Source organism: Amblyomma maculatum, chromosome 11 (genome assembly GCF_055883805.1).
Source record: "Amblyomma maculatum isolate TAMU_Amacu chromosome 11, ASM5588380v1, whole genome shotgun sequence".
Lineage (NCBI taxonomy): Eukaryota > Metazoa > Arthropoda > Arachnida > Ixodida > Ixodidae > Amblyomma > Amblyomma maculatum.
The window spans coordinates 154195543-154210247 of NC_139354.1; the positions used below are offsets into that span (position 1 = coordinate 154195543).

The 14705-nt window shown below is 44.8% G+C and overlaps 2 long non-coding RNA genes across 2 annotated transcripts; both read right to left on the reverse strand.

The window, feature by feature from the left end:
• Positions 1–925: 925 nt before the first annotated feature.
• Positions 926–3666, reverse strand: LOC146175211 (uncharacterized). Its single transcript, XR_014702151.1, has 5 exons — positions 3132–3666; positions 2823–2966; positions 2526–2672; positions 2252–2385; positions 926–1129 (listed from the first exon to the last, which is right to left on the reverse strand). It is a non-coding gene; the product is annotated as an uncharacterized LOC146175211 (long non-coding RNA).
• Positions 3667–9900: 6234 nt separating this feature from the next.
• Positions 9901–12632, reverse strand: LOC146175212 (uncharacterized). Its single transcript, XR_014702152.1, has 5 exons — positions 12107–12632; positions 11798–11941; positions 11500–11646; positions 11226–11359; positions 9901–10102 (listed from the first exon to the last, which is right to left on the reverse strand). It is a non-coding gene; the product is annotated as an uncharacterized LOC146175212 (long non-coding RNA).
• Between the last annotated feature and the right edge of the window lie 2073 nt (positions 12633–14705).

Genomic DNA, 14705 nt, shown 5'->3' on the forward strand with positions numbered 1-14705 from the left:
TTTCTTCATTCCCAAATGGGAGTGGAGAAACCATTTGGGTTGGACAGTACCCATTGGACAAACCATTTGGGATTGGCAGAACCAATTCAATCTGACTGGTCTTCCCAATTGGACCCATTGATTTTTTTTGACTGGGGGGCAGTATCAAATAACTATATATGGTCCTTGAAGAAAAAAACTATGGCAATTAGACCATAATCGTTCAGCGGTTCAATTGTGCAAGTGCGTTACTGCAGGAAAGCCAAATTCAATTTCGAGCGACCCGGGAATTAATCTTGTGCCCTGAACGTCCGTTTCAACTTGGATACCGCGGCTGCGCTCATGTACCCATGCATGCATGTTCAACGGACAGTCCTTCACGCTCTTCAGCGTTTGAATTTTTATCCCGAGAATGAAAACGAGTGAATTAAAACGATGTAGGCCAAGGATTCTGTGGCTTAAAGGCTACTGTTGCAAGGTAGTTTTCACAAAATACAAAAGGCAGGTGGCGCATACCCAAGCAAAAAAAAGTGTGTGGCAAAAGATAGGGCCGACCTTTCTCACCGACCAAAAAGTGGCCGGCCGACCTTCGGCACCCGAATGAGGGCCGGCGTCGGGGATTGACACTGACCTAACGTTGGCCGATTTTAGGCAATCGACTACGGCCCAACCTTTTGGCCCGACGTGACCGACCACCTGCCGCACGTGGGCCTGCCGTCTGCCAGCGTTACTGAATGGTCGGCCGCTCGTCTGCCCTAGCATTTTGCTGACGAAAGACCATACGTCGGCCGGTTGCTTCCCGACGCCGGTTAGTGGCCGGCATCGCCCCTCGTGCAGGTATCATGCCATGCATTTAATATATCGTGGGCCATGCATATATAACGGGGTAGCACATACAAATGCATCAAGAAAAGCAGTAGCTTTTCTGATGTCATGAAGAAACAAAAGCTGCAGTATTTGGTGAAAAATTTATTTGTCAACAGCGTTCAGAAAAAGCTCGCGATTTGCTTTTTAATAAGCGTGGATATATGACTGCGCGTGTGCCACATATGGAAGATTGGCTTGAGGCTTGGTCTCCTTCTTTTGGCAGCCTGTCGATCACTTGATGTCTGCGACTGGTCGGATCTGCGGCAGGTTCCATCTTGGTCAGCTGTACGAAGACAAGTGTTTTAATGAAATATTTCCTTTTCGCCTAGACTTTTACATTGCAGGCAAATATAGGGTGAAAGGTAGAAAAAATAATGTCTGCTCACTGCCACCAACTGCACTATCACATCAATATATTTTATGCGCTTGACTTCATGCGACCCTACTGAAAACGCATTAGCGCAAAGCAGCAATAGGTAATCAGGATCCGTGAATCCGCGAGAAAGGCGCGATCACTTCGTTTTGCTGGAGTCATGATGTTGCAATTTGAAACCGTAGCGCAGTCAAACCTTATCCTCCCGAAGCGCGTTCTTGAATGCTAATGCTGCAATTTAATAATTCTAGCAAAACCAAGTGTCCGCGCTTGTCATAGAGCGCGTATGAGGGATTCCAACGCGGCTGAACAAACAGTTTCCGCGATATTTACATGAAACCTACAATAAGTTTATTCCGTAGAATACAGCTTAATTTTCTCAAACTAGATGGAACTTTTACAGCAAAAGCGACCGGATATTTAACGATAAGTCATCTGATTTATTTTCGTTATTTAACAACCGAGCATTATTTTAAAAATTCGGCTATTTAGACAGCCCAACTCTTAGAAGCTTATAGAACCCGTTGTAAATTTTTAAAGCTTGAAACAGGTTAGCTGAACACCTCATGAGCATGTAAGCACCAGGAAATAATCCGCACGATGGAAATACAACTGCTTGCCCAGAAAGCAAGCGCACAGAGCAAAATCAATGTGAAACGGCTCAGATCTGTGTGCATCACATATATAATTCCAAAATCCACAAAATGAACGCACTAGCTCACTTACCTTGCCAGCATACCGCATCACTCAATCATCAATTTTCACGTATAGACATCATTACAGCAGCAAAAAAAAAAAATAAAAATAATAATAATAATAATAATAATAAACACGGCATAAACATTGTACTCAGTCCTGGCACGAGCTTGCTTGGCAGCAGCGATGATGCTTGTACAGCTTCTGATCGCTCTTATGGCGAGGGGTGCTGCAATATTTATATCAGTGATAGCATTTGACATTTAACTGGGTTGCATGCGTCCCATCGATGTGAGTCGGATAATCGAATTTTTCAAACAAAATCAGCGCTAATACCTGTCCGGCAAGTGCACCGCCATAAAGAAGTGAAAGGCCAGCGTTTTAGTGTAGAGGAGACCAAGGACTTCGGGCTTCGGCGAAACGAGCTTCCACTGTCGCAGCCAGTTTCCAGATCAGCTGATATCGCCTCCCTGCACGATCAGCGCAAGGCGCGCATACCAATTACAAAATATGCATTTACAGTAACAAGATGCGCATAAGTCTCAAAACAATACACAATTAGTTGCAGTTCATTATCGTATAGAAGAAAATCAGCGCTAATTTGACTTACCTGATGGGTATACATGTCAGTGCATGCACTTCGATATGAAGTGAAAGACGGGCGTTTTGGGGCAGAGGAGATCGGACCTCGGACTGCAGCGAAAAGAGCTAATTCCACCGCCACAGCATCGTTTCCAAGTCGGCTCAGCACGTCTTCCTGCGCAATCAGAGCGAAATGCGCACACATCGATTATAAAAAAAAAAAAAAAAAATGCACGTAGTAACAAGATGCGCATATATATACGCGCTCCAGAAACAGTTGCAGTATATTGTCGTATCGAACAAAATATGTGCTAATTGGACTTACCTGATCGGTATAGTGAGTGTCCCTCCATGTTAAAAGGCGAGCATTTTGGGGCAGGAGATACCGAAGGACCCAGACTGCAAAATGAGCCAATTCTGCCACCGCAGCCAGCCGCAGCCTTGTTTCCAAACGGCTCAGCAAGTCTTCCTGCGCGATCAGCGCCCACACCAATTATATATATATATGAAGAAAGATGCAAGGGGTATATAACAAGACGAACATATGCTCCAAAACAATACATTATTATGTTCAGTATAATATCGAATCTAGCAAAAAGCTCCTCTGATCAAGACCGAAAGATCATGTACTTACGCATGTTTTGGTGAACTTCGGCACGAAGAATCTGTACAAGCGGCTGCAATCATCAGCTGCATATATGGGCTGTTCTTTTCAAACGCTGACTGCACCAGGAGGTTGAGACAGATTGAATTTGCGCGAAATAAAAGCGGACGATAAGATTAGGCAGTACGCATCGCGCCCACACGGAGGCTGGCCGTCGACTGAGTGACGCCGCGGCCGCGCATCTTAGCTCGCGCGGGATGTGTTTTCCCGCCATTTGGACATGTGACCTCAAGAAGGGAGGAGGGGGGGAGAGAAGCTGCAAAAAGCAGCGAGAATCTCCCTGTGTGCGGTGCATGCAATTCTTTTTTTTTTTTTTTTCGCGCTATCTCTCTCTGCTTCGGCATTCCTGTCGCCCCCCGCGGTAGGGTGCCTCGATGCCTTTCGCCTCCCCGTGGTTCTTTCCGCTTTGCCGCAAGGAAAAGAGATGGGCCGATGGGGGGCAGCGGGTCCCGCGCAGCGAGAAGCAGTTTTCTTTCTTTTTCACGTACTCCCCCTCCCCCCCCCCCCTCCCTCGTCGTTCAAGAAGCGTCGAGGTAGTTTCTTTTCTTTTCTTTTCTTTTTTCTACGGCTTCTGTAGAACCCCCGTCTTGATACCAGCGGCTGTAGTTCTTTGCATGAAAAAAATATGGCTTGGAGTGAATGTATGTAATATCTTCCACATAAACCAAGTGTGGGGCAGTAGAACACCTGCAGCTTCATTTAGCCAAAATAGCAAGACCTGGCTACGTATATAGTGTTCAGTAACTTTATCGGAACCGTCTTGGAAACTTTTCCAAGACGGTTAAGTTGCAGAACACTGTATATTATGAGTGCTTATGCAGAGATTACATAGTCCATGCGGATTTATACTTCCCAAAGCAGTACGTGGGTTATTTAGAGTCCCTCGGGCTGTCATATTAATCGCAAACCACATTTCCGTTTTCGCGTTTGGTTTCCATCATAATGCGGCTTCTGCAGCTCGACTAAAGCCCGTGACTTCGAGCTCAAGCTGGTAAATAACGATTGAATCACATAGTAACTGCTGCAAGTTTCTGACAAAAATATATTTTGTCCATTTGTTCTAGGGATGCATGAAAATCAGTAGAAGGTCGCAGGGCGAAGTGCACCGGATCCGGATGAAAGCTCATAAAAGCTCACCGCCTCTTTTCTTGACCCCGTACGAAATGTAAACTCACGGAGGCTGCGAAACGAATTTAAGGGCGTTTAGGATTGATAGGTTTCGAGGGCACTGGCAAAAGTAATTGACGGTTAACATATAAACCTTAAAGGCACGTGATCTCTTCGGTTTACCGTGAGTTTGCTTAGAGTTATGTTATAGGTTAACTTTATGATGAGGTTGTTTAAATTCAGAGGTTACCATTTAACCATAAAAAAAAATGGACAATTACATTCGTAGGTTCATCGCAGTTACCGCGCAAATCTTAGGCACTTAATACTAAGTATGCTTCAAACAGACAATCAGCGCCTACCAGTTCACAAATTCAAGCATAAGTTCATGACAACTCGCGATCAACCACAGAGTGTACCATACCCGCCGCGGCTCAATTAGCGCGCGGTTAAAGCGTTATTTCAAAATATGTATAAATAACAGTTAATTTCACCTCCTGTTGCGCAATGTATATTTCTATCAGCAGGCTCAAATGATATAGTGTCAATATATATCATGCACGCGGTATAACTCAATGTTGCATAAAAATAGCTGTTTCAATGATACGAATTTTCCACTTTTCTCCTGCTAAGCCGACTGCCTCATGGAATGTAGAGGGGAAACCTGCGGTATTGCAGGAGACTTTACTTTGATATGGACAATGTTATTTAATGATATATTATAGCAGCAGTGAATACGCGGCTGGGGAAAAGGGGATTCGAGGAACTTTATATATATTCTGGCATTTCATACCATATTTCTGCGTGTGAGGCTGACGTTGAAGAATTTAACAATGTAGACCGCCACTGGTGCAGGAACCGATCGATCCTCGTCATGTTGCGCGGGATTCTCAAAACGCAATCCCTTTGAATTTTCTCAAAAGAACCAAATGTTACTTTTTGCACAATGCTTGTGTTCGCAGGAAGTTACGTTCGACAGGCGAATCGTCCGGGCGATCGGCTCTTTGCGTGCCTTTCATTTTTATTTGAAAACTATCAGGACCACATTTGTGTTCTGGATAAACACAGTCGGCCTCGGCATATTGATATATAAGGAATAAAGCTTTCCTAATCCCCGTGTTTTAACTGAGGCGGGCAAATATTTGTCCCAAGCTGTTCCATTTATCCTCATGTCGGCAATATACCCGAGTGTCGTCTATCGAGAGTGCAGCATATATATGCGAAGCGTTACAGCTCATTTGGTCCAAAAGCCACCTCGCTAACCCGGTTTTCGCTTGAGTATCGTCGAGTTTTGTCTGAAATATTCGGAATGTGGTAGTAAATATGCAGATGCGGTCCAGGTTCCCACCGGGATCTGTGACAGATGCTGCGCCTTTACTTTCCTATAACCAATTTGCAATTAACTGCGGTTGTCCACCGAAATAGAGAGATAGAGAGAAGAATGAGAAGGCGTTGTATCCCATCAAACGTTAAGGGGAAGCTTGAGCGTCCCCCTAATTTTTATTTCCTTCTTTCAATTATTATTAACTATTCCATCGTACCACTGTGTAAGGTCGTGGAACAATTTACTCTGTGCGACTGCAGACGTGCGTAAGTGCGTGCGTGCGTACGTGCATGAGTCACAATAGTCACACTAGGGATAGATATTAACTCAATAATCTCGGACATCTTGTTCATCCTAAAGTTATAGCGAATTAACGTATGCGCGATACTTCTGATAAAGCCTAGTGCACACAGGTGCCAACTTTCCCACATCTGTGTTCCTTGATTGTTTATTGATCCAGCCTCCCAATGATACGACCCTGCATGGCTTAGCACGTGTTTTCTTGTGTATTCCTCTTGCAAAGTCTATCTACTTTGATTATATTTTCACTATAGCTAGGTGGTGGCGCCTATTTGGGTTCCGCCTTGTCTTCATTATACCCTTTGGTGTGCGCTATTGGGTATCCGAGTTAGTGGATCACATAGGTTACGTTGGGCGGCCTTAACTTTTATACTGGCTTGGAAGTAGAAGGCAGATGTTTGTAGTGCATGGTCAGGGGAAGCAGGCGCACGTGTTCGCATAGTTAGAGGAGATGTTCGTAGACGGAGCATGGATAGCCATAGCAGTATCTAATCTCTGCGAAGCGCTCTGCTATTCTGCGCCCCTACACATATGTGCCAAAGGTATGCGAAGTGGGAGACGCCTGTTGCACCCAATCTCCCGCATGCTGTAAGAGACTTTCGGTGGCGCACTGAGTGTGGCGTATTCGATCCCCACCAAATTAAACAGGCTTTACAGCTGGCATATTGATCTGCACTGTATCAACTTTGGTCAGGTTGAGTCTCACACACGTGTCCTTAAGGACTGTGTCGCAGCTTGGACATTCCGCTGCCTAGCGCCGTGAGCTTTTTCGTCGCACAGTGGAAGGCCGCGCGAAGCGTTCGAACAACGTGTAGTGAAGTCCGTGGGATTGATCATTTGGCAGAATAGGAACGCGGTCGGTCGTATTCTTTCGGTGACCCCGTTGTCTACTGTTCCCCATGCTAGTGCGTCTCACCTAGATATAGCCATCTGTTAGCTCTTGGAGAGCAAAGCTTTATCCGGAGGTTGTTGACGCGGCACATCAAACTCAGGAAGGTCACTTGTACATCGAAGTGATTTGAACTCGGTTCTTGTCTTGAAAGACGCAAGCCTGCGGCTCACGCGTATATGTGTGAGCACAAAGGATCGAGCAATCGACTGTCTGGAAATTTGTTAGGTGGTCAGAGCTCCCGAGGGAATCCTGTTGCAGCTGCGCATTACTGATATACAACATGTGACCAGAAACTCACTGCATTATATATTTCTTGCCGCTACCTTATATGTTCGGTACTGTTTGCTGTTTTACTGAAACATTATTTATTGTCCCAGTGTGCTTTGCTATTTCCATGTTTATCAATAAGATTTCTTTGGTTCCCTGCTAAGTAAATGGTTGAAGTTCACGCCTATGACGTCATGATCGTTTCTACTCTCTTATCCCGGTACTTTTCAAGCAGAAGTCTTAAGTTTCTGGACCTATGCAGCATTCCTTCCACATGCAGGGCTATTCTACAAGCGATCTCTCGGCTTAGTACGTACGACAGATAATTCGCTTTAATCCCTTCCGATACATGTTCACGCCTTAAAACTAAAAGTTCTCCATATTATTAGTCTGAAGCCACAACAAAAACACGAAATTGCGGCAGCTGCTTCAGGAAAGAATTCTTTTCAATTAGCTTCTTTTATTGCGCGTACCTCGTGCAGCTCTCAATAAATATTATTAATTTTCAATCACTCTGTATAACATAGGGGTCTCAAACTCATATTGATATGCAGGATGCGTTGAGAAAATATGTCTCTCGCGGACCAGGAGTGGACAGTAACAAGCAAGAAAATATAGAAGCCATAATTCAAAACATTCTGTAAAACAAAAGCGAAATACTAATAAAATAAATAAAAATCAACTGTATCGTTCCTATGAAACCACACTCCCATTATTGAGCAAAAAGAAAAAAGGAAAAAACAAACAAACAGAAAAACAGAAAAAGCGGAGCATCTTCGATTTTTTTTTTGTCCAAACGCGCCGGAGGAGCGCGTTACTTCAGGATGGCTTGGCGGAGTTACTGAAAGGATACAGCGGTTGAAAACTATTACAGTCACTGGTCCTGACAATATATAAATGCGAATGAAAAAGAGGTCTGGTTGTCCAGCGCCTAGTTATTGAAGGTAACAAAGTTGACTGTCTTGTAATTTTAACTAATAACGCGCAACTTTGGAAAACGCGCTTGCATTTCCAACATTTCGTTCGCACGTACAGCGTCCTCGCGCGCTCGAGATCGTCTCTTGGTCGCGCTCTACACTTCTGCAACGAACTTGAAAGCACGCACGCACCCACGAGCACAAGCTGCCGAGTCTTCCAAGAACTGTTGACAAGAAGCGGGGGAGGAGAGGGGGTTAGTTTCCGGTGTAGAATCGGACCGCTCGCTGCGAAAATGCGCCCCTCCGACTTCCGAAAAAAAAAAAAAAATGAAAAGAGCCGCCCGTCCCACCCCGGCAGGTCGTAAAAGAGGATGAATGGGCCACACGCAAAGAAACAAAACCAAATGACAAGGACGCTGGCCTGTTTTCTCGCGGCTCTTAGCTTTACCAGACTGTTTTGAGAAAAACAGTATGCGATTAATAACCTGGACAATAATCATTTTCCTTCGTTTTTTTTTCTTCATGTATTTGATCGTAAGACAACTTTGTTCGAAAAGAGCTCCTTCAAAAATAGTATACAAATACCACAAAACTGCATGCTCTCTTCAAAGTCGGCGTGTATACATTTCTTCTCTCGCCCAGTCAGGAACGCTCGCCACCAACTTTCGAGCTGCGGGGGTGACACAGTTGCCCCGCCCTTCCCATTTTCCCCCTCTTTTCCGCCCTTCCTTCGAAACGTCCGAGCGTGAGGTCGGTTTTGTTTCGTCCGAGTCTCCCTCCGTGTACGCATTTCTCTTCTCCTGCTGCGAAGTAGTGTTTTTAGAATTTGTCTCTGCTTGCCTGCTGGAGCGTTCGCCGCGGCCAAGGCTTGCCAGTGCCCTACGCATAATTTCTGCCCCCCGTGTGCTTTTTCTCTTCTGTCCGCTTCTTTTATTTTACACAATAGCCTTCTCCTCCCTTACAATGCGAAGTTGCGTCTACTCAAGTGCCCAGCTGCCATATAGCGAATTTCAGTGAGTGATACGGGCTAAATGGGGTGTACGGGAGCTTGTGCGCCAAAAATATAACTGATGTTACATCACCTACAGCTGCGCTTCGTAATAAGCAAACAGTATAATGTATAATGACATGATCTACACATGAAATCGCGGTCACCTTGTGGCGTGCTGTTTATCAGAACTCGGTAAATAATTTTACTAACAGCTATAAGGTTCACTAAAAATGTGAGCGACAAGTTAAACATACAATAGCATTAATTAATGTAACAAAACATTTACAATAAATAGCATGTATCATTTTGTTCCATACTAAGCGCAAATTACATAACATCGCGAAAAACCAAAGCCGAGTAACAGGCAAATTTAAAAAAAAAGTAGCAGTCATGCTCTTCATAACCTTTTTTCAATGTACCGCCTCAACAGTCGGGCCGACGCATTGCCGCACTCTTGCCATTAACCTGGCGCCGTGCCCGGCATTTAGTCCGGCCAAAAAGTCGGGCCAAAGCCCGCTGCGAACTACTTGCCGAAATGGCTAGCGGCTACCTCCGGGCCGACCGCTTGCCGTGGTTTACTAGCCGACTAAGTAGGCTCCCGACCATTTTCCGAACGTCGGCCACACGTAAATGGTCGGCCAAGGATGCTTGGGTACGGCCCAACCTTTTGGCCCGACGTGACCGACCACCTGCCGCACGTGGGCCTGCCGTCTGCCAGCGTTACTGAATGGTCGGCCGCTCGTCTGCCCTAGCATTTTGCTGACGAAAGACCATACGTCGGCCGGTTGCTTCCCGACGCCGGTTAGTGGCCGGCATCGCCCCTCGTGCAGGTATCATGCCATGCATTTAATATATCGTGGGCCATGCATATATAACGGGGTAGCACATACAAATGCATCAAGAAAAGCAGTAGCTTTTCTGATGTCATGAAGAAACAAAAGCTGCAGTATTTGGTGAAAAATTTATTTGTCAACAGCGTTCAGAAAAAGCTCGCGATTTGCTTTTTAATAAGCGTGGATATATGACTGCGCGTGTGCCACATATGGAAGATTGGCTTGAGGCTTGGTCTCCTTCTTTTGGCAGCCTGTCGATCACTTGATGTCTGCGACTGGTCGGATCTGCGGCAGGTTCCATCTTGGTCAGCTGTACGAAGACAAGTGTTTTAATGAAATATTTCCTTTTCGCCTAGACTTTTACATTGCAGGCAAATATAGGGTGAAAGGTAGAAAAAATAATGTCTGCTCACTGCCACCAACTGCACTATCACATCAATATATTTTATGCGCTTGACTTCATGCGACCCTACTGAAAACGCATTAGCGCAAAGCAGCAATAGGTAATCAGGATCCGTGAATCCGCGAGAAAGGCGCGATCACTTCGTTTTGCTGGAGTCATGATGTTGCAATTTGAAACCGTAGCGCAGTCAAACCTTATCCTCCCGAAGCGCGTTCTTGAATGCTAATGCTGCAATTTAATAATTCTAGCAAAACCAAGTGTCCGCGCTTGTCATAGAGCGCGTATGAGGGATTCCAACGCGGCTGAACAAACAGTTTCCGCGATATTTACATGAAACCTACAATAAGTTTATTCCGTAGAATACAGCTTAATTTTCTCAAACTAGATGGAACTTTTACAGCAAAAGCGACCGGATATTTAACGATAAGTCATCTGATTTATTTTCGTTATTTAACAACCGAGCATTATTTTAAAAATTCGGCTATTTAGACAGCCCAACTCTTAGAAGCTTATAGAACCCGTTGTAAATTTTTAAAGCTTGAAACAGGTTAGCTGAACACCTCATGAGCATGTAAGCACCAGGAAATAATCCGCACGATGGAAATACAACTGCTTGCCCAGAAAGCAAGCGCACAGAGCAAAATCAATGTGAAACGGCTCAGATCTGTGTGCATCACATATATAATTCCAAAATCCACAAAATGAACGCACTAGCTCACTTACCTTGCCAGCATACCGCATCACTCAATCATCAATTTTCACGTATAGACATCATTACAGCAGCAAAAAAAAAAAAATAAAAATAATAATAATAATAATAATAATAAACACGGCATAAACATTGTACTCAGTCCTGGCACGAGCTTGCTTGGCAGCAGCGATGATGCTTGTACAGCTTCTGATCGCTCTTATGGCGAGGGGTGCTGCAATATTTATATCAGTGATAGCATTTGACATTTAACTGGGTTGCATGCGTCCCATCGATGTGAGTCGGATAATCGAATTTTTCAAACAAAATCAGCGCTAATACCTGTCCGGCAAGTGCACCGCCATAAAGAAGTGAAAGGCCAGCGTTTTAGTGTAGAGGAGACCAAGGACTTCGGGCTTCGGCGAAACGAGCTTCCACTGTCGCAGCCAGTTTCCAGATCAGCTGATATCGCCTCCCTGCACGATCAGCGCAAGGCGCGCATACCAATTACAAAATATGCATTTACAGTAACAAGATGCGCATAAGTCTCAAAACAATACACAATTAGTTGCAGTTCATTATCGTATAGAAGAAAATCAGCGCTAATTTGACTTACCTGATGGGTATACATGTCAGTGCATGCACTTCGATATGAAGTGAAAGACGGGCGTTTTGGGGCAGAGGAGATCGGACCTCGGACTGCAGCGAAAAGAGCTAATTCCACCGCCACAGCATCGTTTCCAAGTCGGCTCAGCACGTCTTCCTGCGCAATCAGAGCGAAATGCGCACACATCGATTATAAAAAAAAAAAAAAAAAAATGCACGTAGTAACAAGATGCGCATATATATACGCGCTCCAGAAACAGTTGCAGTATATTGTCGTATCGAACAAAATATGTGCTAATTGGACTTACCTGATCGGTATAGTGAGTGTCCCTCCATGTTAAAAGGCGAGCATTTTGGGGCAGGAGATACCGAAGGACCCAGACTGCAAAATGAGCCAATTCTGCCACCGCAGCCAGCCGCAGCCTTGTTTCCAAACGGCTCAGCAAGTCTTCCTGCGCGATCAGCGCCCACACCAATTATATATATATATGAAGAAAGATGCAAGGGGTATATAACAAGACGAACATATGCTCCAAAACAATACATTATTATGTTCAGTATAATATCGAATCTAGCAAAAAGCTCCTCTGATCAAGACCGAAAGATCATGTACTTACGCATGTTTTGGTGAACTTCGGCACGAAGAATCTGTACAAGCGGCTGCAATCATCAGCTGCATATATGGGCTGTTCTTTTCAAACGCTGACTGCACCAGGAGGTTGAGACAGATTGAATTTGCGCGAAATAAAAGCGGACGATAAGATTAGGCAGTACGCATCGCGCCCACACGGAGGCTGGCCGTCGACTGAGTGACGCCGCGGCCGCGCATCTTAGCTCGCGCGGGATGTGTTTTCCCGCCATTTGGACATGTGACCTCAAGAAGGGAGGAGGGGGGGAGAGAAGCTGCAAAAAGCAGCGAGAATCTCCCTGTGTGCGGTGCATGCAATTCTTTTTTTTTTTTTTTTCGCGCTATCTCTCTCTGCTTCGGCATTCCTGTCGCCCCCCGCGGTAGGGTGCCTCGATGCCTTTCGCCTCCCCGTGGTTCTTTCCGCTTTGCCGCAAGGAAAAGAGATGGGCCGATGGGGGGCAGCGGGTCCCGCGCAGCGAGAAGCAGTTTTCTTTCTTTTTCACGTACTCCCCCTCCCCCCCCCCCCCTCCCTCGTCGTTCAAGAAGCGTCGAGGTAGTTTCTTTTCTTTTCTTTTCTTTTTTCTACGGCTTCTGTAGAACCCCCGTCTTGATACCAGCGGCTGTAGTTCTTTGCATGAAAAAAATATGGCTTGGAGTGAATGTATGTAATATCTTCCACATAAACCAAGTGTGGGGCAGTAGAACACCTGCAGCTTCATTTAGCCAAAATAGCAAGACCTGGCTACGTATATAGTGTTCAGTAACTTTATCGGAACCGTCTTGGAAACTTTTCCAAGACGGTTAAGTTGCAGAACACTGTATATTATGAGTGCTTATGCAGAGATTACATAGTCCATGCGGATTTATACTTCCCAAAGCAGTACGTGGGTTATTTAGAGTCCCTCGGGCTGTCATATTAATCGCAAACCACATTTCCGTTTTCGCGTTTGGTTTCCATCATAATGCGGCTTCTGCAGCTCGACTAAAGCCCGTGACTTCGAGCTCAAGCTGGTAAATAACGATTGAATCACATAGTAACTGCTGCAAGTTTCTGACAAAAATATATTTTGTCCATTTGTTCTAGGGATGCATGAAAATCAGTAGAAGGTCGCAGGGCGAAGTGCACCGGATCCGGATGAAAGCTCATAAAAGCTCACCGCCTCTTTTCTTGACCCCGTACGAAATGTAAACTCACGGAGGCTGCGAAACGAATTTAAGGGCGTTTAGGATTGATAGGTTTCGAGGGCACTGGCAAAAGTAATTGACGGTTAACATATAAACCTTAAAGGCACGTGATCTCTTCGGTTTACCGTGAGTTTGCTTAGAGTTATGTTATAGGTTAACTTTATGATGAGGTTGTTTAAATTCAGAGGTTACCATTTAACCATAAAAAAAAATGGACAATTACATTCGTAGGTTCATCGCAGTTACCGCGCAAATCTTAGGCACTTAATACTAAGTATGCTTCAAACAGACAATCAGCGCCTACCAGTTCACAAATTCAAGCATAAGTTCATGACAACTCGCGATCAACCACAGAGTGTACCATACCCGCCGCGGCTCAATTAGCGCGCGGTTAAAGCGTTATTTCAAAATATGTATAAATAACAGTTAATTTCACCTCCTGTTGCGCAATGTATATTTCTATCAGCAGGCTCAAATGATATAGTGTCAATATATATCATGCACGCGGTATAACTCAATGTTGCATAAAAATAGCTGTTTCAATGATACGAATTTTCCACTTTTCTCCTGCTAAGCCGACTGCCTCATGGAATGTAGAGGGGAAACCTGCGGTATTGCAGGAGACTTTACTTTGATATGGACAATGTTATTTAATGATATATTATAGCAGCAGTGAATACGCGGCTGGGGAAAAGGGGATTCGAGGAACTTTATATATATTCTGGCATTTCATACCATATTTCTGCGTGTGAGGCTGACGTTGAAGAATTTAACAATGTAGACCGCCACTGGTGCAGGAACCGATCGATCCTCGTCATGTTGCGCGGGATTCTCAAAACGCAATCCCTTTGAATTTTCTCAAAAGAACCAAATGTTACTTTTTGCACAATGCTTGTGTTCGCAGGAAGTTACGTTCGACAGGCGAATCGTCCGGGCGATCGGCTCTTTGCGTGCCTTTCATTTTTATTTGAAAACTATCAGGACCACATTTGTGTTCTGGATAAACACAGTCGGCCTCGGCATATTGATATATAAGGAATAAAGCTTTCCTAATCCCCGTGTTTTAACTGAGGCGGGCAAATATTTGTCCCAAGCTGTTCCATTTATCCTCATGTCGGCAATATACCCGAGTGTCGTCTATCGAGAGTGCAGCATATATATGCGAAGCGTTACAGCTCATTTGGTCCAAAAGCCACCTCGCTAACCCGGTTTTCGCTTGAGTATCGTCGAGTTTTGTCTGAAATATTCGGAATGTGGTAGTAAATATGCAGATGCGGTCCAGGTTCCCACCGGGATCTGTGACAGATGCTGCGCCTTTACTTTCCTATAACCAATTTGCAATTAACTGCGGTTGTCCACCGAAATAGAGAGATAGAGAGAAGAATGAGAAGGCGTTGTATCCC